This window comes from Heteronotia binoei, chromosome 7, assembly GCF_032191835.1.
Source record: "Heteronotia binoei isolate CCM8104 ecotype False Entrance Well chromosome 7, APGP_CSIRO_Hbin_v1, whole genome shotgun sequence".
Taxonomy (NCBI): domain Eukaryota; kingdom Metazoa; phylum Chordata; class Lepidosauria; order Squamata; family Gekkonidae; genus Heteronotia; species Heteronotia binoei.
In genome coordinates, this window is record NC_083229.1 from 61,023,980 (window position 1) to 61,046,290 (window position 22,311).

Below are 22,311 nucleotides of genomic sequence, written 5' to 3' on the forward strand. Positions count from 1 at the left end.
CAAGCATAGCAAGCTTCAAGAGGGAATTGTATAAACATATGGAGCAGAGGTTCATCAGTGGCTATTAGCCACAGCGTATTGTCGGAACTCTCTGTCTGGGGCAAGTGATGCTCTATATTCTTGGTGCTTGGGGGGGCACAGTGTCCTGGTCCCACTGGTGGACCTCCTGATGGCACCTGGGTTTTTTGGCCACTGTGTCACAGAGTGTTGGACTGGATGGGCCATTGGCCTGATCCAACATGGCTTCTCTTATGTTCTTATAACTCCAGCCTCACCCACTCCTTCTATCGTGGGGGATGGGCCTATGGGAATGGTGGATACTAGGCCTCATGAGCAGCCACCTGCCTGAGATCTCATTTCCTCTGCCTCTGCCCCATGGAAAGCCTTATAGAACTCCTCTTGCTGGCCTAAGGTGATCATTGCAGCCTGTTTCCTGTCCTGCCTTCCAAAGAAGCCTTCTTGTCTCCCACAACAGGCAATCACTAGTAGTGGGTTCTGCTACTTCTCTGCCACCCTTGTGACCTCATGCTTCTGCTGCTGGCCCTTGCGGGTTGGCTGATGGACTGCCCAGAAGCTCTGGATGTTGTGGTGAGCTGAGAAGTTGCTCCTGTAGCATCATGTAGGGTTCCCGTGGTCCTTCCTGAATGGTTCCCTTGGCACTATCTGGAGACCTCCATCTCCTCAGAGGTAAGTGTGAAGGCAGGCGGTCTGACCTCTGGACACACAAGAATGCATTGCAGTGGTTAAGTACGTAATACTTCCATCATTATACACTAGGAAGTTTGACCTACAGATTACCACTTAAACTTCAGTTTTGGTTGCTTTAGTTTTTGGGAGATGCAAAGCTACTTACCTACAAAGCAAACAAAGATTTCTAAATAGATGGCTTCACATTACAAGTTGATATGATGGTGAGCATGTATCTCAATGTGAACAATTGCAAATTCTGATAATGAAACTCAAACTCAGGTTAAACGGATTAGATGTTGCTATTCTATATTAATAACTATGGCAATCAAAGGATCTGGTGGGGGGGGAGAGATTTTTTAAAAATCCATTCCTTTGAATGACCTGGTTTCTACATATTTCCAGAGATTTTCAGAACAGGGATGAGTCAACAAAAATGTGTTGATTCAGAACCATAGTTTCAAAATGACCAGTTGTGGAAAAATAAAAAGAACTCCATAATATCAGGGGTAGATCTTTTTAGATTAAAAGTATTTGAAAGGATAGCCATCCTACAACCAGCACAGAGAGAGAGAAACAGAGGGAGAAAAAGAGAAAGAGAGAGAGAGAAGCCATACCTTTGCTGTTTAGGACATGACATCATGCTGTTATATAACGTCATTTACTTGTTGGCACTGCACTAACTTTTAATGTACCAGGAAAATCTGTGCTATCATCTGCTTATACCCTGAAATCTCAGGAAATCTCAGTCACTCTCTCTGATCTTGCCTTCCAAATATAAACCAATCACTGACTGCCGATGAACAAAGACCAGCCATCTGTTCTTTAATTTTCATATTATTTTCTCTTCCCCTCTTTCCATGCCACCCCACCCAAGACAGCCATTGGCACCAGCCTCCAGAAAAGATCTTCAGGACTGGAAATGAAGTAATGCCAATTATAATACTTAGTGCATTTAGAGGGGAGGAGGATGTTACTTCCTTGACCTTAACTCAGTTAAGCACAAGAAACAGATACACACATATTTTTACTTTCTGCAGTAAATAATACCAGGGGAAATGGCTTTTTCTTTCCCCACACCCTCCCCATATTAATAGTTATGAATTCCCATTGAGGAAGCAGAAAATTCTATTGACCCTGCTTGTTTTTCCCAGCACATCTTCTCACCCCATGATTAATATGCCTGATGGAAGCAGAAAGCAATTTGCTTAGAAGCAGCAGCTTCTTCCCGGTCTGTACATCTACCCCATTTCTCTTTTCCTGCCTGCCCCGGGAGACTCAGCCTTACCCTTATCCCCAACTCTCCCAGGCTTTCCCTCCTGTTTTCAATCTATGTCACCTTCAGATGAACTTTCCCCCTATCAACTCGTGCCTTCTCCAGTGATCTGGCATTTCTATAGATGTTTTCATTTTTCACTGATCTCTTGGGAAATGCAAATATGTTCAGTTTGAGCAGAAGCGGCGGGGGTGGGAGGTGGGGAATAAAAAGACAGAAAAGGTTAGACTTCAGCAGGGAGGAGAGATGGGGGGAGTGCAGATGGATTGCAGAAAAGAGCTATCCACATAAGGTAGTGCTGAAAAGCTGCAGCCATGGCACTGCAACAAAAAGAGGGGGTATGGGGGAAAAGACACTACTGCAAACATAGAAAAGAACAGCCCCAAATACCTTTAAACGCCGTACAGCCTCTCTTTGACTTCTGTTTTCTCCTGGAGTCCTTGCTGCTGAAAGGGTGGGTAGGAAGGTTTCTTTCTGTTAGCATCAGCCTAAGATCTCTCTAAAGAACTGTGAATGAGTGAGCCCTCGCTCCACGGGGCTATGAAAATTTTGGTAGGATGCGTGTGTGCCTTCTCCACACAGCAGCTGTTCTCCCCCTGGGTCCTAAATGCCTTCTGTCTTCATCCCGTTCCTGTAATAGGAGAGCACAATGTGAAAACGCATGATGAGATCCCGCCTGTGACAGATGCTACCCTAAGCGTTATTCATGACACATTGAAAATGATATAGGAATATGTGACAAAAGAACAGACTCTCTATGCAAAATACCCTCCTGCTGAGTTGCTGACGGCGAAGCTTCTGAAAATGCATCCTTTGCAGATGTTTAGCATTAGACGTCTAGGGCAGTGGAAAATACGATAATGGGAGAAAGAAATTGCAGCTCTGTTTTGCTAGACTTTCATGGTAAAAGCTGCAGCTCTTAAACCATGACTATAAAAAGCTGAGGACTGCAGCCTACAACAGAAGATGTAAATCCCCCAGCCACATGCACACAATGTACACTTCTCATCACCAAGCAATTTACTAATAAGCACAGTGTGGTGAAAAAAAGGCAACCTTCATTAAATGCCTGCATTTCCTACCTTCTTGCTTCCAATTGTGTTTGCTGCTTGCACATGGGCTGGGGAGTTGCGGCATATGTCATCTTCCTAATCTGAGCATAAGCAGCCAAAACGGGATTTGTGCAACCAATTCTGTTTAGGATTAAATTGTAATAAATGGTATGATTCTATGATTATTCATGCACATTTTCCTGACAAATATTTGTAATGTGTATACAATACAAGAAATACTACATGAAATGTAATTTGCAAACTGACAAGTGTTATTTTGGAAACTGAGCATATTTTAGAAACTGAGCATATGCATATCAAACCTCACATAACCTTTATCTCCTGCATAACACCTGAGCTATCTATCCTAATGGCTTTTAGTACTGATGTATGCTACTGGATGAAATATACATTTTCCTTGGCCATTTTTTTTTATTTGCACTCCAGTCCTTCTGCTTTGATATGGTAGGAAGCTGAGGAAGGGTTGTGAAATACAATTTTGGAAAATATGTTTCCCCTAAAAGAAGAATTTCTACCAGTGGTAAAACTGGTGATCATCACAATTACTCAAAATGTTGTATGGTAAATTACATTTTTAACTATCTCTGGAAATTTGTAGCATTGTATGAGAGATTTATCTTTATGCTCAGTACTCTGAGACTGAGATGACTATCCTGTGATAAGAATATTATTATAGTTATTATTACTATCACTATTTATTTTTTTAGTTCATTTGTACCCCACCTTTCTCACAAATGGGGACCCCAAAGCAGCTTACATCATTATCTTCCCCTCCATTTTATCATCACAACAACCCTGAGAGGTAGGTTTGTCTGAGAGAGTGTGATTGGCCCAGGGTCATCCAGAGACCTCCCGTGGCATGAGATGGGATGCAGACATGGGCCTTCTGGATCCTATTCTGAAGTTATTAGCCATTGGCAGAAGTGGTTATTCATTTATTTGTTTTCCCCATTTCTATCCCATATCTCCAAAAAAGCTCAAAATGGACTGTAATTACTAAAAGTCCAGCACAGGTTTCACACACTGTAGTGAAGCTTCCCGCTTCTGCCCCTTCACATTCTGTTTCCACAAACAGCCTCTCCATGTTATCATTTTGGCTTTCTGTGAACAGTTGACTCCAATCCACCTTGTGCATCCTCAAATGACCTATTGATGTAATGTAATAACAACACTTCCCCAAACGCTACACAACACCTACCTCTCAACCAAATCCTACTCAACTCTCCTGGGCAGGTTTATGCTAATCCTAAATGCAAATACAACATTACAATTGAAAGTTAATACCAATGTTTATTGCTTGTTATATTAATACTGGTTAGTGGGTGACTTCATAGGTACTGAAGTACTTTTAACCCATACCACAACAGTAGCAATAGACTAATGCAATGAGGGATGGGCATGAACCAACTCACAAGACAAAATTTGGACTGAACTTGGGCTGGTTTGGAGCTCAGGAACAGATTTTATGGAAGGTGCATTGCCCAAATATTTACTGGACTTTTGGCCAGTTCAAAAGCAGCACCAGCCAGCCCATGCCCAGAGCCCTGCAAAGTTTAAAGCACTTTCAAAAGGGGGGGGGGAGAGAGAGAGATCATGGCACTGGAGACCTGCCCATTTGTTGCTTCCCTCCAAGTCTACCGGCCCTTGCAGCTGGCTCTGCCTTGGGGCTTTTTTCCTTGTTGGGGCTCCAGCAACCTTGGTTTGAGACCTCCTCCACCCCATGCAGTGCTGTCACTCACAATCTTTCACCTCTCCTCCCCTTCTCGCCAATGTTCCTGCCCCATGCTTGCTGCCTCTTTTCCCGTAGGCCTAGGGAAGGAAGCAGGCTCAATGGGGTGGCTGGCCTGCAGTTTGCCTGTGCTGTTCCAACTGTGTGAATGAAGGCAGTATAAGTGCAGAGATTTATCCTCCCCCCCTATTTTTATATCTTATTTTACTTTTGTGAAGTCAATGAGATTGAGGGAGAGAAAGAAGAGGGGGTTGTCTGTTGGGGGAAGAGAAAGAGAAAGAATAGGGGGATATGGTTGCGGGAGAGAAAGAGAGGGGCAGGCTGAGAAGGGGTGGGGAAAGAGGGCATTGACTGAGAAGGGCTGGGGTAACAGAGGGATGAGACATACAAGGGATGAGAGGTGAAAGGGGGTAAGAAAGATATAATATAGTGAGTTCAACGCAAGGAAGAGGCGAGGTGGTAGTGATCATAGCTCTTCATTTCAGTACAACATAGTACAGGGCTGCACTCTAAGACTGGAGAACTGGGCCCACAGGGCTTCAAGGTTCCTGCGCTAGCATGCCATTGGATCATTCAAACCAGCATGGGCCCATGATCGGAGCAGGGCAACAGGTATTTGGATCCTGCTGCCCATTGTTCCCGAGTCCCTAAGCTGAGTCCATGAGCCAGGCAGGAACACACATAATAGTCTTTGCTTTGGTCTGCATACACAACAAAAGGATTGCTAGAGAAGGTGGAGGAAGGAAAGCTGACATAGAAGGGGTGAGAAGAGAAGGGGAGGGGAGGGGAGGGAGGATTGATAGATAAGGGGTGGGTGTCAAAAGACAGAAGAGGGAACTTTGACACAGAAGGGGGGAGAGGGAACCAAAGGTGGGGGAATTCCGCCTCCCCCCATATTTCTTGAAAGTCCCCCCTTGTTTCAGCTGGTAGGTTAACTGATGTCTTTTCCCTTAGGAAGGGATATAGCAGGACTGGCATTATGGCTCGAGCTGCACCAACAGCTAGTTGGGGCCTTGTGGTGTTGGGTACAGCATTATCACATCTCAGACAACCTGTCCATCCCTTGCCATCTGCCCAACTATCCCCACCTCCCTTCCTTCCGCCAGTCACAATCAAAGAGGAACTCAGCTATCTTCAGAAAATGCAAACTCCCCCATGATAATCTAGAAGGAATGGAGTCAAGCTCTTGGAAAATAGCCAAGTCCTTCTCTGGTTATGGCTGCGGAGGAGAGGAGGAAATGACAAGAGTGTCTGCCAGGACCAGCCAGGTTAGAAGAAAAAGCCTTTGAATTGTAAAAAGTCTCAGTTTCTTAGCTGGATGGCCTCTCACCAGCTGCTCTTACTCCCTCCGTCTTTCATTACAGAGGGACTCCATAAAATAGGTTTTCTTAATTCTGCAAACCCCTTTGAGCAGATATACTTAACTATAAATGCCAAGTTGTTCCAATCCAATCCAATCCCATCCCATCTCAACCAACAGGACTGGAACCTATAAGTAAGATCTCACAGATATCACTGGTCCAGAGAAATTAACATTTTAAATTAATCAATTCACAAATCTGGAAAGTTAGAGCAAACACACATGCTCATATATTTAAACTCCTTGCTGCAAAGCAGGAAAGGAAAGGTCCCCTGTGCAAGCACCAGTCATTTCCGATGATGTTGCTTTCACAATGTTTTCACAGCAGACTTTTTACAGGGTGGTTTGCCATTGCCTTCCCCAGTCATCTACACTTCCCCCCCAGCAAGCTGGGTACTCATTTTACCGACCTTGGAAGGATGGAAGGCTGAGTCAACCTGGAGCCGGCTACCTGAAAACCCAGCTTCCACCTGGGATCAAACTCAGGTCTCATGAGCAGAGTTTAGGACTGCTGTGCTACAGCTTTAACACTCTGCACCCATAATTTAATTTAACCCATAATTACTATTATATTACACACACACACACATAATTACTATATTCCTTTGATAGACCACTCAATATAATCTGATTCCTCTGAATTTCTATATATGGATTTGAAAAAAGGAACAAAAATGGTGAGTGTTTCCAAATGGTTTTGTTATATCCCGCAAAGCAAACCCCTCATACTTGGCCATCTCTCTAAGGGTCTTTTTTCTTTTTAAATCAATAGTGGTTTATGACAGTTTGATCCAACTTAAAGGCATAATGGGCAACACTTTCTGAAACAGTATCTCAGCTGCAGGCCTTCACCCTCTAGGAAGTTATGGCTGATTTTAACATCACAATTCACAGGATTATTCAGTTATTTCTTGTGATTTGTATGCTAAAGCTGTTTTCTGAGAAAGAAAACCAAAGATTGATGTTGTATTACTCATTCCCACATTTTTAAAAATAAAAAAATAAACAAAAATGCAAGAAGTTTCAGGTTTTTTGCTTTGCATTTTTTTCTCCATTTCTTTTGTTTTTAAAAATTGGTTGGGGAGCACAAGTGGGTAGCCTCCTTTTATTTCAGTCAGGGTGGGCTTTTGCTGGGAGAAAAAAAGAAGGAAGTCCCTCCCAGGTCTTTCCCTTCCTCTTGGCCAGGGCAAGCCTCAGCCAGGAGAAAGGTGGAAGGGAATTCCTTCCAGGGCAATCACTCCTCCTTTTCTGCCAGCCAGGGAGAGCCTTGGACAGGAGAAAGGTGGAAGAAGATCTCTTCAATGGTGATTCTCCTCCCCCTTTCTTCCAGCCAGAGTGACCCTCAGTTGGAAGAAAGGTGGAGGGGAATGCCCTCCTTTCTCCTAACCAGGGTGAGCCCCAGCCAGGAGAAAGGTGGAAGAGGTCCCTTCCAGGGTGATTCCCCCCTTTCTCCTGGCCAAGGCAAGCTGTGGCCAGAAGAAAAGTGGAAGGGAGTCCCTTCATGAATGATTCACCGCCTCCTTTCTCCTGGCCAGGGCAAGTCATGGCCAGGAGAAAGGTGTAGGGGAAAATATTCCAGGGTTATCTCTGTTCTTTTTTGCCTGGCCACAGAGAGCCATGCCAGGACAGGGAAGTCCCTTCCTGGACTGGTTCAGTTCAGGTGGGGCCTGTTTGGCTCATTCCTGGGCCACCCCGAGCCAAACCACCTTTTTTAGGTTTGTGCCCATCCCCAGTTACAATATAATGCTTTTCTTAACTCCCGCATAATGTCAGATTCAACCCTACTATGGATGTTTTCCTTGGATTTAAGGAGGTGATACTGATTAAGTTAAAGGGTTTCTGTAGAATATCAGTTTAACAGATACTATCCCAATTCTATGAACTTCACAGGAAAATGGCAGTCTTTGTGCTGCAGTAGCAGGGAAAACTGCAAGATACTATTAGGTCTGCACCATGCAGTTGATATGAATCATGCATAGTTATTCTTGGGGAGGAGGAATAAGGGATTTTTGTAAAAAAAAATCCTATCCTTCAAAATAAAAAGAATGAGAGGAAAAACTCAAAATCCAGCAATTAATAAAAAATAGGGAAGTCTTTATTATAATTCCCCTTTCACATTGGCAAAATGGAACACCATGATTGGGACTGGGTGGGATTGTGGGGCATCACATGTCCGTCACCCCTTCTGGCCTTGCATTGCCTGGCTCTGTTCTCTCCCGTCCACTATCCTAGAACTTGTGTTCATTTATGAATTTTTTGCTTTAAGCATCTGACACTGATGACTGCATTTTACTAATTAGAACATTTTTCTTCCCTAATCTACAGGTGTCACATTGAATTATTTCCTTTCCAACCAACTCTTTCGTTTCAGATTATAAAGATATTCACAAGTGTTTAGGAATCAGTAACATCATTCTTCAGTGGAGCTTCATGTTTTGCTAGATTTGACAATGTTTTCCAAACACCTGCCTTTTTCAGAATTGTAACAACGTTGTTATTACATAATGAAAAAGATGTATTGATTATATGCTGTGAGGCCTCTGTTTAAAAACCAGATTTTATTTTTTTTTAATTCAAGATGAGTAATCCTGTGCCATTGCTCTTTGCTGAATGCTTGCACAAAGGCTATTCAGGTAACAAGCCTCAATTAAATTCTCACAATGGTCTATAGACAAGACATAAACAATGTCTTGATGTGATGTGAATCCTCTCTCCTTCTGTGTATATTTTACCCGAGAGGCTCTTTCTGTTAACTTTGGTATGCAATTGTAAAATTATACAGTGACCTTCTATGAAATTGTTGTTTGCATCTACTTCCTAGTAAACTTTCAGACTAAAGGGACAACTGAAAAAAAAAATTAGATTGACCCAAACTTAATATTTTCCAAGAAGTCCATTCTACCCCCAAATTCTGCATTACAGTTTATAGAAAATCTTTGTAATTTCAATGACTCTGAGTAGTAATGATTCAGGACAGGCAGGACATTTTTTCCTCTACTTTCTGGAATCTTCGTATATATGTTTATTTATATGTATGAAAGCCTCAGTTTCAGCAGGAGCTCATAGGAGCGCAGTTTCTGAACCTTTCTGCGGGTTCCCCCTTTCCTCCCCACCTGCCTTGTCCATTGAATAGTAGGTGCAGCTGCATAACAATCCCTGAATTAGGAGAGCGGGCAGCCAGCCAGCCACCGGCAGCTTTGCCATGCCCCCAGTAGCCTCATTAACCCCTGCCCATGCCACTTTTCCTCCACTTCTTATGTGATTTTGGGCAGCGGCTGGCTTGCTGACCTTTTGACTGGGGGAGGGGTGGCCCAGGAGAGCCCCAGGTGAGGGAGGCCTGCTTGGGCTGGCTGGATCTCTAGCCAGTCCAAGCAGGCCTCACTCGGCCAGGGCTCTCCTTTCTTGCATTGGGTTGCTTTTGGTTGGGGGTGGGTGGGATATGCTAATGAGTTATGCTAATGAGCTCCAACATCTATTTTTTTTACAAAATGACCCCTGTATGTATGTATGTGTGTGTGTGTGTGTTTATATATGTTTGTGTGTGTGTATGTCTGGGAGGCAAACAACAAGAATGCTAAGAAATTCCCCCCTCATATGCAAGGCAGAAGAAAATAAAGCTGGTTATAAACTGCAATTTAGTGTACTGTTTAATCCTGTTTTTAGTGCCTGTTTTTTGATTTTTGTAATCCAATTTTTGCATTGTTTATAGCATGTCATACATTGTTTTATATTGCATCATTTTATAATTTTGTAATCTGTCTGGAGTCTCAGAGAGAAAGGAGAACTACAAATAAAGCAAATAATGGGTTGCTGTTTTGTATTGCTTCACTTTGCAGGGATCCATTTCTGCTCTGAAGCATCTGCATGTTTGGGAGATTTTTTAGGTTATATCTCTTTAAAATATTTTGTAACTTGTCAAACACATGAAGCTTTGGCTAGAAATGTCACAAACATATGGTCACTAAGATGTCACTAAGATTTTAGCTGTGTGGAAGGATAACTTCATTTTTTTCTGATTGGTATTGGAGGCACAAAATAATTTCTAGTGTTTGAGGAGCTCCATTGTACAGTGAACTTGTGCCCCTGAAATAAGTAGATGGAGGACATGACCCCATTTGGAATAAAGGCAGTTTGTATAATTGAAGTTGAACAGTCAGTGTGCTGACTGGAATCAGTGTGGCATCAATTCTTAATGTGTGAATAATAGAAAATCAATATAGCTACAGTAATCTACCCCTCCTGAGGACTGATTTATTTTATTTACCCAACCCTGGTCTCTAAGATATGGTAATACTACATAGGAGAGGAAATAAAGGCAACACCAAGCTTTTGAAACTGCTACCTAACTATTTTTATACTTCAAATATACAAGTTAGAATCAAAAGGCTTAGGGGCACTAAATTATATTATTATGTCTGGATGTCTTTCAGGAACTTGCATGTTCCCTTCTATGAATGGCATGGAGGATATGCACCCTGATCCTAAACAAAAGTCTATTGCTTACAAATGAATTTCTTTCAGGGCAAATGTACTTGGGATCATGGCCTTAGAGACCAACAAAACATCAATGACCATTTTATACACCCTGATGTGCAAGAGACGTTTTCATGTTTTACAAGCAAAACCTGGCAAGTACCCCAAGACTTCAGGCTGCTGCCATCCTCATTTCAAGTAAATGCTGGTTCATTCATTAAAATGTGCATTCATCTTCCTTTCCCCAGACATAATGTTGCACAGGGGGTTTAACTAAATTGCCAAAAAGAAACTGACATAAATCATCTGGGGCTGTGACTAGCAGCATCAGCAATCCATGTGGCGGATGGGTCCCTTGTCCATATGGGGGAGAATGTTCTGTGACACAGGCAGTTCTATGCCTTTTGCAAAACTGACAGGTTTTCATTAGAGATAAACAAATAAACAGAGAGGCAGTAACTAGGAGTGTAAAAAAGAAACAAGAGCTATAATCACATCAGAAATCTGCAACAAAAGAGGGTGGCTGTTCAGGTCTGTTCCTTGTATAACATTCCTCCTTAAACCCTCTTTCTTTTGCTTTCTTGGATCATGGCCTGTCACAATTCTATCAGGTCTCTCTTCCCTTCCTTCTATGCTGTCAGTCCTCTGTGACAGCCACTGAAAGAGAGAGAGAATTGCCTGGAGGAAGCTGTGGTGTTTCCCCCGCTTAGGAACCCACCCTGTCTTGATAAAATACTTTCATCCCCTCCAGGACTCTGGCTGAGCCTCTGGTGTTCTTCAGCAGTTGCTTCTACTTCCAAGGCAACCCCTTATCATGTCCTTCTGGTGTGGAGAGAGGCACCAGAAAGGGAACATTGCAGAGCAGAACAGTTGTCTAGACTGTGGTTAAGAATACATGCAGAGGGAGGCCAGGCCTCTGTCTATGGAGAAAGCCCTATACCAGATATTACACTTCCACTGCTGTTCAGTGGAGCAGCCGGAGCAAAATGAGAAAAAAACAACTTCACTAAAACATCGCTTCTGGCTATGTACCTAGAAGCAGAGCTTTTTCTTGAGCCGGAACACACAGGAATGCAGTTCCAGCTGGCTTGGTGTCAGGGGGTGTGGCCTAATATGCAAATAAGTTAATCTAGGCTTTTTCTATTAAAAAAAATCCCTGTGTGACATCAGGGAAACATCAATGGTGACATCAGGGAGTGTGGCTTAATATGCAAATAAGTTCCTGCTGGGTTTTTTCCACAAAAAAAGCCTTGCCTAGAAATAATGTCGCAACACAAAATACTCTATGAATTTCTCAAATCTCTTATTTCTTCCTGTAGAGATATGGAACATCTCTAGAGTGATGCCATGACTCCACATCCAGGTATGTAAGTTGCATTTTATAGAGTATCAGCACAGAGGAATAGAAGGTTACACACCATACAGGAAAAATAAAGACAGAATAAGAAGCCTACAGTTGGTATGTCAGTACCTGGCATCCCTGTTTCTGAGGGGTGGGTGTGGAACTGACAGGAGCTTCAATAGAGATGTTCTTGATGCATTGCTTCTTCCTCATAAGCTGCTGCACTCACTCCTTGGTTCACATGCCCCTTCACTCCCAGACTGAGAAGCTGTACTTAACCCTCACCTTCCTGGCTACGTGGAAGGTATAATAGCCAATCTACATTCTGGGGGACTCACTTTCTGTAGCCTGCCAAGCCCCATTAGCCAATCCTATGTGAGTTTTAGTGCAATAAACTGAGAATATGAAATCCCATCAATCTTGTCTTGATGTGACACCCTAGATTGCTGGCTCCAAATGGTGGTTTTTTCTAGCCCATCCATCAACAGGTTGCCTTCTTTGAGTAAACAAATGGTATCTGATGGCAGGGTTCACATGGATGTATATGTTTTCTAAGGGCAAGTGGTTCTCATTTACAATACAGACCACAGCTTTCCTCCCACTCTTATGGGAGGGAAACTCATTTGGTTTTTTGCAATGGCCTTCTCCATTCCACACCTTTGTAATAATTTACATCCTTCTTTCCCTTCCCACTATCCTTTATTTTCTACCCAGTGTCTACATGGGCCTTCTTCCACCCTGCATCTGAGGTCTTATCATCCCTCTGGGTGTTACTCAGACTTTTATTCTTGCCATTTCAAGTTCGTTTTCTTCTATAATAGTGTTTATACATTTGCTTTGCCATAACTTATAAATATTTATTTATGCTTGGAAGTTTTAATTCTTTATACATTTCTTTTGGATTCATTGAGAAACTCATTTCCATTGTAACTCCCCCACTACCACCCCCAAGTGAAATTTACAGGAACTTCTGCTTCAGCACCAGAGCTAGGTAATTTATCTACTTATCAGGTCCTTTGAAACTGAAATCTCATTTGACTTGTCACACTTCTTCTCTCTTCTCCTTACACAATAAAAGCACATAGCACAGACTGAGATTTTGCTTTCCCATTGCACTTCTTTGGTACAAACACAACTGCTTCAACAGTTACTTTACCAACTAATTTGCTTTGTCGATCAAGCTGCTTTCCGCCCCCCGCCCCTCCCCAACTTTTGACAATGAGGCTGGGCACTACTGGCTTTGAGGCAGCCGCACATTTTTTGAAGCTAGCACAGGAGGAGTCTTCTTCCCCTCCTTTTCAGAACCAGAAGTGAGGGGGAGCGAAGCCTCCTCCAGCACTCACTTCAAAAAATGTGCAAGCTGCCTCAAAGCCTATAGGGCCCAGCTTTGTCGCAGCGAGCTTGGGGGGGAGGAAGCACAGTGAAAGGGAGGGGGCTGGTGATGGTGGCAGCAGTGGCGGGGACGGTGAGGGAAGAGAGGCAAACTAGGCAGTTGTCTTGGGCACTGGGAGGAGGGAGCCCAATTATGTGCCCTCCTCTTGGCACACTAGGCAACCACCTAGTTTGTCTAGTGGGTAAGCTGACCCTGTATAGACGAAAGCCCTTAAAACTGGAGTGAGGGACATTTATTTCTGCAAGCTACCATCATATTGTTGGACAACATATCTGTACCTGCGTAGAACTACTGGTTGGGCCACTGGACTACTGTCCACATGGGCCACTGGTTCTTACAGTTCTTACAATGGAGGAAAGTGAACAGAGGATTGGTACTGGGATTGGTACTGGGACCAGTGCTATTTAAATTATTCATAGATGATTTGGAATTGTGGGTGAGCAGTGTAGTAGCTAAGTTTGCAGATGATACCAACTTATTTAAGATGGTGAAAACCAAGATGGATTGTGAAGAGCTACATGATGATCTATCAAAATTAGGTGAGTGGAGAAATGTGGCAAATTTTGTTAAGTGTAAGGCAACATACATCAGAACAAAACATCCTAACTTTAAATATATATTGAAGGGTTCTAAAGTTGGTAAGACCACATCATCAACTCAGTGTAAAAAGGGAAAACTCTGTGTTGGTTATTAGAAAAGGGACTAAAAACAAAACAGCAAATATTGTAATGCCCTTGTGTAGAGATATGGTGCAGCCTCATTTGAAATACTTTGTACTGTTCTGATTACCATATTTCAAAAAGAAAATTGCACATAGACATAAACTATGGGAGGGGGGGCTTGAGCCTCCCCCAAGCAACTAGGGTCAGGCAAAAGTGACAAACTCTTTTGAGTTTATAAAATGTGTTCCAATCTATTTTAGATTTTCAACAGGGAGAGATAATGATCTTCGGAGACATGAATGGGGTAATGGATCCTGTGAAGAAATACACTTTTTCCTGAGATGCTTACAAGCAGGAAAACTTCCTTTTGTGTGCATTTTTTCCCTCTGGGCTGGAACGATGGAAATTAGTGTGTAATGGCCTTTCAGGAGGGACAGTGGCTCAGTGGTAGAGCATCTGCTTGGTAAACAGAAGGTCCCAGGTTCATTCCCCGGCATCTCCAACTAAAAAGGGTCCAGGCAAGTAGGCGTGAAAAACCTCAGCTTGATACCCTGGAGAGCTGCTGCCAGTCTAAGAAGACAATACTGACTTTGATGGACCAGGGGTCTGGTTCAGTATGAGGCAGCTTCATATGTTCACATGTTCAGGCTCACCTTCTTACAAATGCTAATTGAGCTAGCAGGATAGACAATAGGATGATTAAACATCTCCCTTCTCTCCTCTTCCTTCTCCAAGCAGGGAGGTATATTTGTGGATGTATCAAATGCTAGAATGTCTTTAGGAAGACAGAACTCTGGAGATAGGAAAAGCTACCCTGACCCGGGTAGTGGGGAAAGAGATTTGATAATGTTCCTTGCAACAGGAAGAGAAGGTCTCTGGCAGCTGGGTCTATCAGGGGAGACAGACCTCTGACCTGAGGTCTAGGGAAGATAGCCCTTTTGTCCATCCATTCTAGTCCCAGAACACATCTGCTATTCCCACAGGCTGTCATTTCATTCTGGGGCCAGAACTATTCTACTCTTCCCAAGGACTGTCACTCCAGTCCCACAGCACTGAGCTTATTCCCAGGGGCTGTTTGAAGATCATTTGTTGAAATCAAATGTGTTTTGCAAGTTGAACCTAAAAAGCAGAAATTAACCACTGCTGTATTTTTAAATGATTACTATATTTTAAAATGATGTTTATATTGCATTTTTATGATATTATACAGTACTTGTTATTGATTGTTTTATGATTCTGTGTTTTATGGCCATAATGGTTGTTAGCCACCCTGAACCCGCTTGCAGGGAGGGTGGGATATAAATCCAATAAAATAAATAAACAAACAAACAATGCATTGCAATGTAGTAATTTCCCATAAACAAGTAGGTGATTTTTATTCATAATTTGTTCTGAATGTCTGTGTTTTTAAAGTGGAGTTTCTAAGCAGTATTCTAAGAAGGCAAAGTATATAAAATCCTAGGTTACATAACAGTTTTCTTTGGGGTCACTTTGGGGCATTGTTCTGAATTGCCTCAAAATGCACTTGTAGTCACTTATAGGATATAAATTTGAAGTGAGAAAAAGATTGCTACTATTCTGAACTCTGTACATTGTTCAGAAATTGAGTGCACAGCAACTGTTTTGTATTCTGCCCTGGCTCAGTGATTCCAGCTATGCATTTACCAAATGAAGGTGTGTTGCCATAATGTAATAAATTTCAGTACAAAGTCACCATTATGAATAGGCAAAGAGAAGAATGTCCAGGGAAAGTTTTAAAAATGTCCCCCTACAGGCTTTTCTGTGTTGCCTTTCTTATTGTCAAATCTGTGACCTCCATTTGTTCTATGCACATGGAATGTATATTTGAAGATCTTAAAGTGACTATTCTAAAGGTGAATTTCAAAACAGGTCACAGCAGGAGACCACTGAGATACCACTATAACCACTTTTCCTGGATTTGGCCCAGTCCAGGGGCACTGTTGGGGGTGTCTCCCTAAATCCCCATGGCCCCACCTCCATAGATAGTGACAATTGAAGCCCCTCCCTGTGATGTCACTGGCTCCTCCCTATGATGTCACTGGTCCTGGGTTATTTTAAGTATAGCAATGCTTCTGGCCCAGCCCCAGCCACCCCTGAAAATTGGAAAGTCTGCACCCCTGATATTGCAGAGTTGGAAGACATTCAAGATCAAGGAGTTGGAACACCTTGCCTGTGAGGAAATGCTGTAGAATCTGGGACAATTTAGTTTAGAAAAGAAGGCTAATGAGGACATAGTAGAGGTTTATAAAATTATGCACGTGGTGGAGAGAAATAACAAAGAGAAGTTTTTCTTCCTCTCCCAAAATACCAGAACTTGAAGGCATTCAATGAAGCTGATGGGCAGTAGATCGAAGATGGACAAAAGGAAATACTTTTTTACACAGAGAGCGATTAAAATGTGAAATATGCTGCGAGAAGATGTAGTGATATCTACAGGCATAGACAGATTTACAGGGACATTAGACAGATTTATGGATGATAGGTCTGTGACTGTACCAGCCATGGTGACTAAGGGGAACTTCATTGTTCAGAAGCAGTAAGCCTCTGAATATTACTGCCAGGAGGCAAAATCAGAGGAAGGCCTCAGCCTCCACACCCTGTAGTTGAACCTCCAAAAGAACTGGTTAGCCACTGTGTGTGACAGGTTGCTGGACAAGATGGAGGACTGCTGGTCTGAGCCAGCAGGGCTCTTCCTATGTTTTATAGAACAAGGAATAAAATGGAACATATTTTGCCTGAACATGATAGCATAACTTCTGGTACAGCTGAACAATAGTTACAGCATTTTGGCAGTTTTAAATTTGTATTACTTTTATAGGCTAGTGATGGGTCTGGCAGTGGCAACAAAAGAAGAAAAATATATGAAAATCGAAAAAGCAGGAGACAGAAGCACATTTCACCAAGGACTTATTCAAACATGCTTGTTCATCCCCCGATGCCTAATCAATTGCTGAATGTGCAAACTGTTTCCACTGTAAAGTTCTGTCTGAGGTAATATAATACTCTATTATACTCATGTAACACTTCCAGTGTTCTGAGTGCTTCACATCCTGAAAACACCTCTGAGATGTAGGGCAGTATCCTTATCCTCATATTGCAGATGGAAGAGATGCTGAGAATTATTAGGAAGGGAATTGTAAACAAATCAGCCAGTATCATAATGCCCCTATATAAATCGATGGTGCGGTCTCATTTGGAGTACTGTGTACAATTCTGGTCACCACGCCTCAAAAAAGATATTATAGCATTGGAAAGAATGCAGAAAAGGGCAACTAGAATGATTAAAGGATTGGAACATTTTCCCTATGAAGAAATGTTAAAGTACTTGGGGCTCTTTAGCTCAAGAAACATCAACTAAGGGGTGTCATGATAAAGGTTTACAAGATTATGCATGGGACAGAGAAGGCAGAGAAAGAAGTACTTTTCTTCCTTTGTCACAATATAAGAATTTGTGGGCGCTCAATGAAATTGCTGAGCAGTCAGGTTAGAATGGATAAAAGGAAGTACTTCTTCACCCAGAGTGATTAACACATGGAATTCACTGCCACAGGAGGTGGTGGCAGCTACAAGCATAGATGGCTTCAAGAGGGGATATGGAGCAGAGATCCATCAGTGGCTATTAGCCACAGGATATAGATAGAACTCTCTGTCTGGGGCAATGATGCTCTGTATTCTTGGTGCTTGGGGAGGGCAACAGTGGGAGAGCTTCTAGTGTCCTGGCCCCACTAGTGGACCTCCTGATGGTACCTGGTTTGGGGGTTTTTGCCACTGTGTGCCAGAGTCTTGGACTGGATGGGCCACTGGCCTGATCCAACTTGGCTTCTTTTATGTTCTTTTATGTCCACCTGGCAGTGGTGGAATTTGGGCCAGGAACCTGATTGCCAGGTCTTAATTCATTTTATTAGTCCCTGCACAGCACCAGATGGATCTGTTATATTTGTAATGGTTATCTCTCATACCCAAAGTATCACCTAATCAACATGGATGTTTCAACTCACCTAGAAAAGTTTACATTGCATGTACAAGGGGCCCAATCTTTTAAAAGTGGAATGTTTCTTCCTGAATTGCATAAAGTGTGCTGAGCATTCTTAGTACCTTCCAGAATAAGACTCCACATCTCCTCTGGAAGCAGACCACAATGAGTTTTGAAATCCTCAGAATGAGTGGATGCTTTATAGTAGTAACCAATTATTTCCCGCACTCATTAATATACTAATGAAAAGGATAGATTTTCCTTACACAATTGTGTCAAGATTGGTTAGTGGGCAAAAATTGGCCAAGAGCATTAATCAATTATTGTAGTAACATAGAAGCTGTTGTAATTTACAATTTAAAGCAGCCAGGAATACTGTACAGTGAAGGCCAAAATCACAGCTGTATTATTCCACCTTTATATCACTTATTAGTTCCAATGGAAAAACGTTATCCTAAAATGTAAATGGTCTGAACTTTGGAGGTGTATGGGCACACATAAATCAGGCTGTTAATTTTATTTTAACTTTGAATTATTTATTCCTCGTATTTATATCCCACCCTCCCTGCCGAAGCAGGCTCAGTTATGTTCCTGATATGTTTGTAATCTTAAAACTGGTTAAAAAGAAACATTTTTTGACCACCAGGGCCTTTTTTCTGGCTGGGTCCCCCTGCTGTGCCCCAATGTGGAAGGGGCAGAGTCTGGGACACTCCCCCTGCTGTGCCCCAATGTGGAGGTGGCTAAAAAAAATTAGCCTTTTAATAATTGTGAAGCTGTAATTGATTTACAAGAATAATATGGTATTGTTATGGGGAAAAGTTTGACTCAGCTCCTGCCTATATAAATATTATAAATCACATTGGTAGTGAAATGAGAACTACATTAATCAGAAATATTATTGCTTCAAAGAGTAAAATCTCACTTGTACTCAATGAATCTACTACTGTGAGTCAGAAATCTGTACAGATAGTGTATATTCGCACCTACATTGACGAAATAGACATGCAAGAACCTGTAAATCTCTTAACTGGTTCGATAGATCTGGAAAACATAACAGGAAATGGAATATACAAAAATTCAATGTCTCATATTGTGTTACTGAAGTTCACTGAAGAACTCTTAAAGGAAAATTTAGTTTCATTGACATGTGATGGTGCTGCAGTGATGCTGGGGTCCTGTGAAGGAGTTTCAAAACTTTTCAAAGCCAGATTCCCTGCCATTTTTATGGCATTGTGCTAACCATAGGCTGGAATTTATCAGTACATGATGTTGTAAAAAAAGTTTCTGGCATCAATAGATTTCACAGTTTTTTGGACAAGTTGTATGCTATTCATCATTCATAAATAGGCAGCTCAAGTCATGTGCAGTTATGCTGGAGATTGATATTTTAAAAATTGAGAGGATTCTGTCTACAAAATGGGTTGCATCTACCGTAGCTACAGAACTGTTTTGGCTGTTTGGCAGGATTATGAAGGTCCTAGTGCTTCATTTTGAAAAAGGTAAATCAGCAAATGGTCAAGACAGGAAGAAATGCACATATGAAGGTCTTCATAGAAAGATTACATCAGTTGAATTTATTTTGGGTCTCAGATTAATTTGTGATGCTTTGTAAGAACTATCAGAACTGAGAAGAGAAGCACTGTTCCAAGTCCTTATTATAAGAAAGCACTTGAGGCAACAGAAAATCTGCTGCAATTTAAGGGTGTCCCATTGCACCGAAAAAATAGAACTGATGACACATCAATCTCCCCAGTTGCATTCCATGATCAACTTAAAAATTCTCTTCAGAAAAGACTGCCTTCAAATGAAGACACAAAACTGTTAAGGTGTGGATGAGTTCTAGATTCTAAGAACTGGTCAGCAAACTCAAGGGACAACATTTTCTATGGGGAAGAATAAATATGTACATTGGCAAGAAGAAGCCATTTGAGCCATTCAGAGAAGAAATGCCCAAGGAACCATCTTGGATTTGGCACACTCTTGATATTATAGTTATTTTCTCGAGTGAGTGTGAAAGGGCATTTTCCCAGATGAACCTGATTGTTACACCAGAAAGGTCCTCCTTGTCATTCGAAACCATAACATCTTTACTGTTTATTAAAATTGTTCAACCTGCCTTAACAGTCTTTGATTCAATAAAGGACTTTAAAACACGGTTGCTTCAAGATCATCATTCAGTGTTAGGCACCAAAAGCATAAGCACATAAGAGACGCCATATTGGATCAGGCCAATGGCCCATCCAGTCCAACACTCTGTGTCATACAATGGCCAAAAACAAAGACAAAAAAACCAGGCATCATCAGAAGGTCTGTCAGTGGGGCCAGGACACTAGAAGCCCTCCCACTGTGTCCCCCCAAGCACCAAGAATACAGAGCATCACTTGCCTCAGACAGAGTGTTCCAACAATACGCTATGGCTTACAGCCACTGATGGACCTCTGCTCCATATGTTTATCCAGTCCCCTCTTGAAGCTGGCTATATTTGCAGCCGCCACCACTCCTGTGGCAGTGAATTCCATGTGTTAATCACCCTTTGGGTGAAGAAGTACTTCCTTTTATCCATTCTAACCCGACTGCTCAGCAATTTCATTGAATGTCCACGAGTTCTCATATTGCGAGAAAGGGAGAAAAGTACTTCTTTCTCTACCTTCTCTATCCCATGCATAATCTTGTAAACCTCTATCATGTCACCTCAGTTGACGTTTCTCCAAGCTAAAGAGCCCCAAGCGTTTTAACCTTTCTTCATAGGGAAAGTGTTCCAACCCTTTAATCATTCTAATTGTTCTTTTCTGCACTTTTTCCAATGCTATAATATCTTTTTTGAGGTGCGGTGACCAGAATTGTACACAGTATTCCAAATGAGGCCACTCTATCGATTTATACAGGGGCATTACGATACTGGCTGATTTGCTTTCAATTCCCTTCCTAATAATTCCCAGCATGGCATTGGCCTTTTTTATTGCAATCGCACACTGTCACAAAATTTTCAGTGATTTATCTACCACAACCCCAAGATCTCTCTCTTGGTCAGTCTCCGCCGGTTCACACCCCATCAACTTGTATTTATAGTTAGGATTTTTGGCCCCAATGTGCATTACTTTGCACATGGTCATGTTGAACCTCATTTGCCATGTTGATGCCCACTCACCCAGCCTTGACAGATCCCTTTGGAGTGCCTCATAATCCTTTCTGGTTCTCACCACCCTGATTAATTTAGTGTCATCCATAAACTTAGCCACTTCACTGCCCACTCCCAACGCCAAATTATTAATGAACAAGTTAAAAAGCATCAGACCCAGTACTGAGCCCTGTGGTACCCCACTACTTACCACCCTCCAGTGAGAAAATTGTCCATTTATACTCACTCTCTGTTTCCTATTTATTAACCAGTTTTTGATCCACAAGAGGACCCCATGACTCTCGCGTTTACTAAGAAACCTTTGATGAGGAACTATCAATAGATTTCTGGAAGTCAAGGTAAACAACATCTATTGGGTTCCCTTTGTACACATGTTTGTTCACCCCTTCAAAGAACTCTAAAGACAAGATCTTCCCTTACAGAACCCATGCTGAGTCTTCCTCAATAGCTTTTGTTTATCAATGTGCCTACTAATTCTCTCTTTAGTAATGGCTTCCACCAAGTACCCCAGTATTGAAGTCAGACCTGTAATTTCCCAGATCTTCCCTGGAATCCCTTTTAAGGATGAGGGTGACATTTGCTACCTTCCAATCCTCAGGAACAGAGGCAGATTTCAATGAAAGATCACAAATTTTTGTCAGGAGATCCACAATTTCACCTTTGAGTTCTTGTAGAACTCTTGGATGTATGCCATCTGGGCCTGGTGACTTATCAGTTTTTAAATTGTCATAGGACCTCCACTCTCATCACCTCAATCTGACTCAGGTCTTTCAACACTTCTCCCAAAACCAGTGGTTCTGGAGTGGACAAATACTTCTCATCTTCCACAGTGAAGACGGAGGCAAAAAAATGCATCCAGCTTTTCAGAGAATTCCCTATCATCCTTCAGTAGTCCTTTTGCCCCTTGGTCATCCAAGGGCCCCACTGCCTCCCTGGCTGGTTTCCTGCTTCTAATGTATTTGAAGAAATTTTTATTGTTGGTCTTTATGTTTTTTGCAATATGCTCCTCATAGTCCCTTTTTGCCTGCCTGCTCACAGACTTGCATTTTATTTGCCACAGCCTGTGTTCCCTTTTATTAACCTCACTTGGACTAGGTTTCCACCACTTAAAGGAATCCTTTTTACCTTTTACAGCTTTCATTACTTTGTTTGTTAACCATGCAGGTTTTTAAAAATACCTATT

General features: G+C 42.1%; 1 protein-coding gene across 1 annotated transcript in view; it reads right to left on the reverse strand.

The window, feature by feature from the left end:
- Positions 1-2,651, reverse strand: part of CLVS1 (clavesin 1) — a 126,639-nt gene extending 123,988 nt beyond the window's left edge. The window contains exon 1 of the mRNA XM_060243718.1: positions 2,354-2,651. The gene's annotated coding sequence lies outside the window, so the exon portion shown is untranslated. The remainder of the gene's footprint in view (positions 1-2,353) is intronic.
- Positions 2,652-22,311: the final 19,660 nt, after the last annotated feature.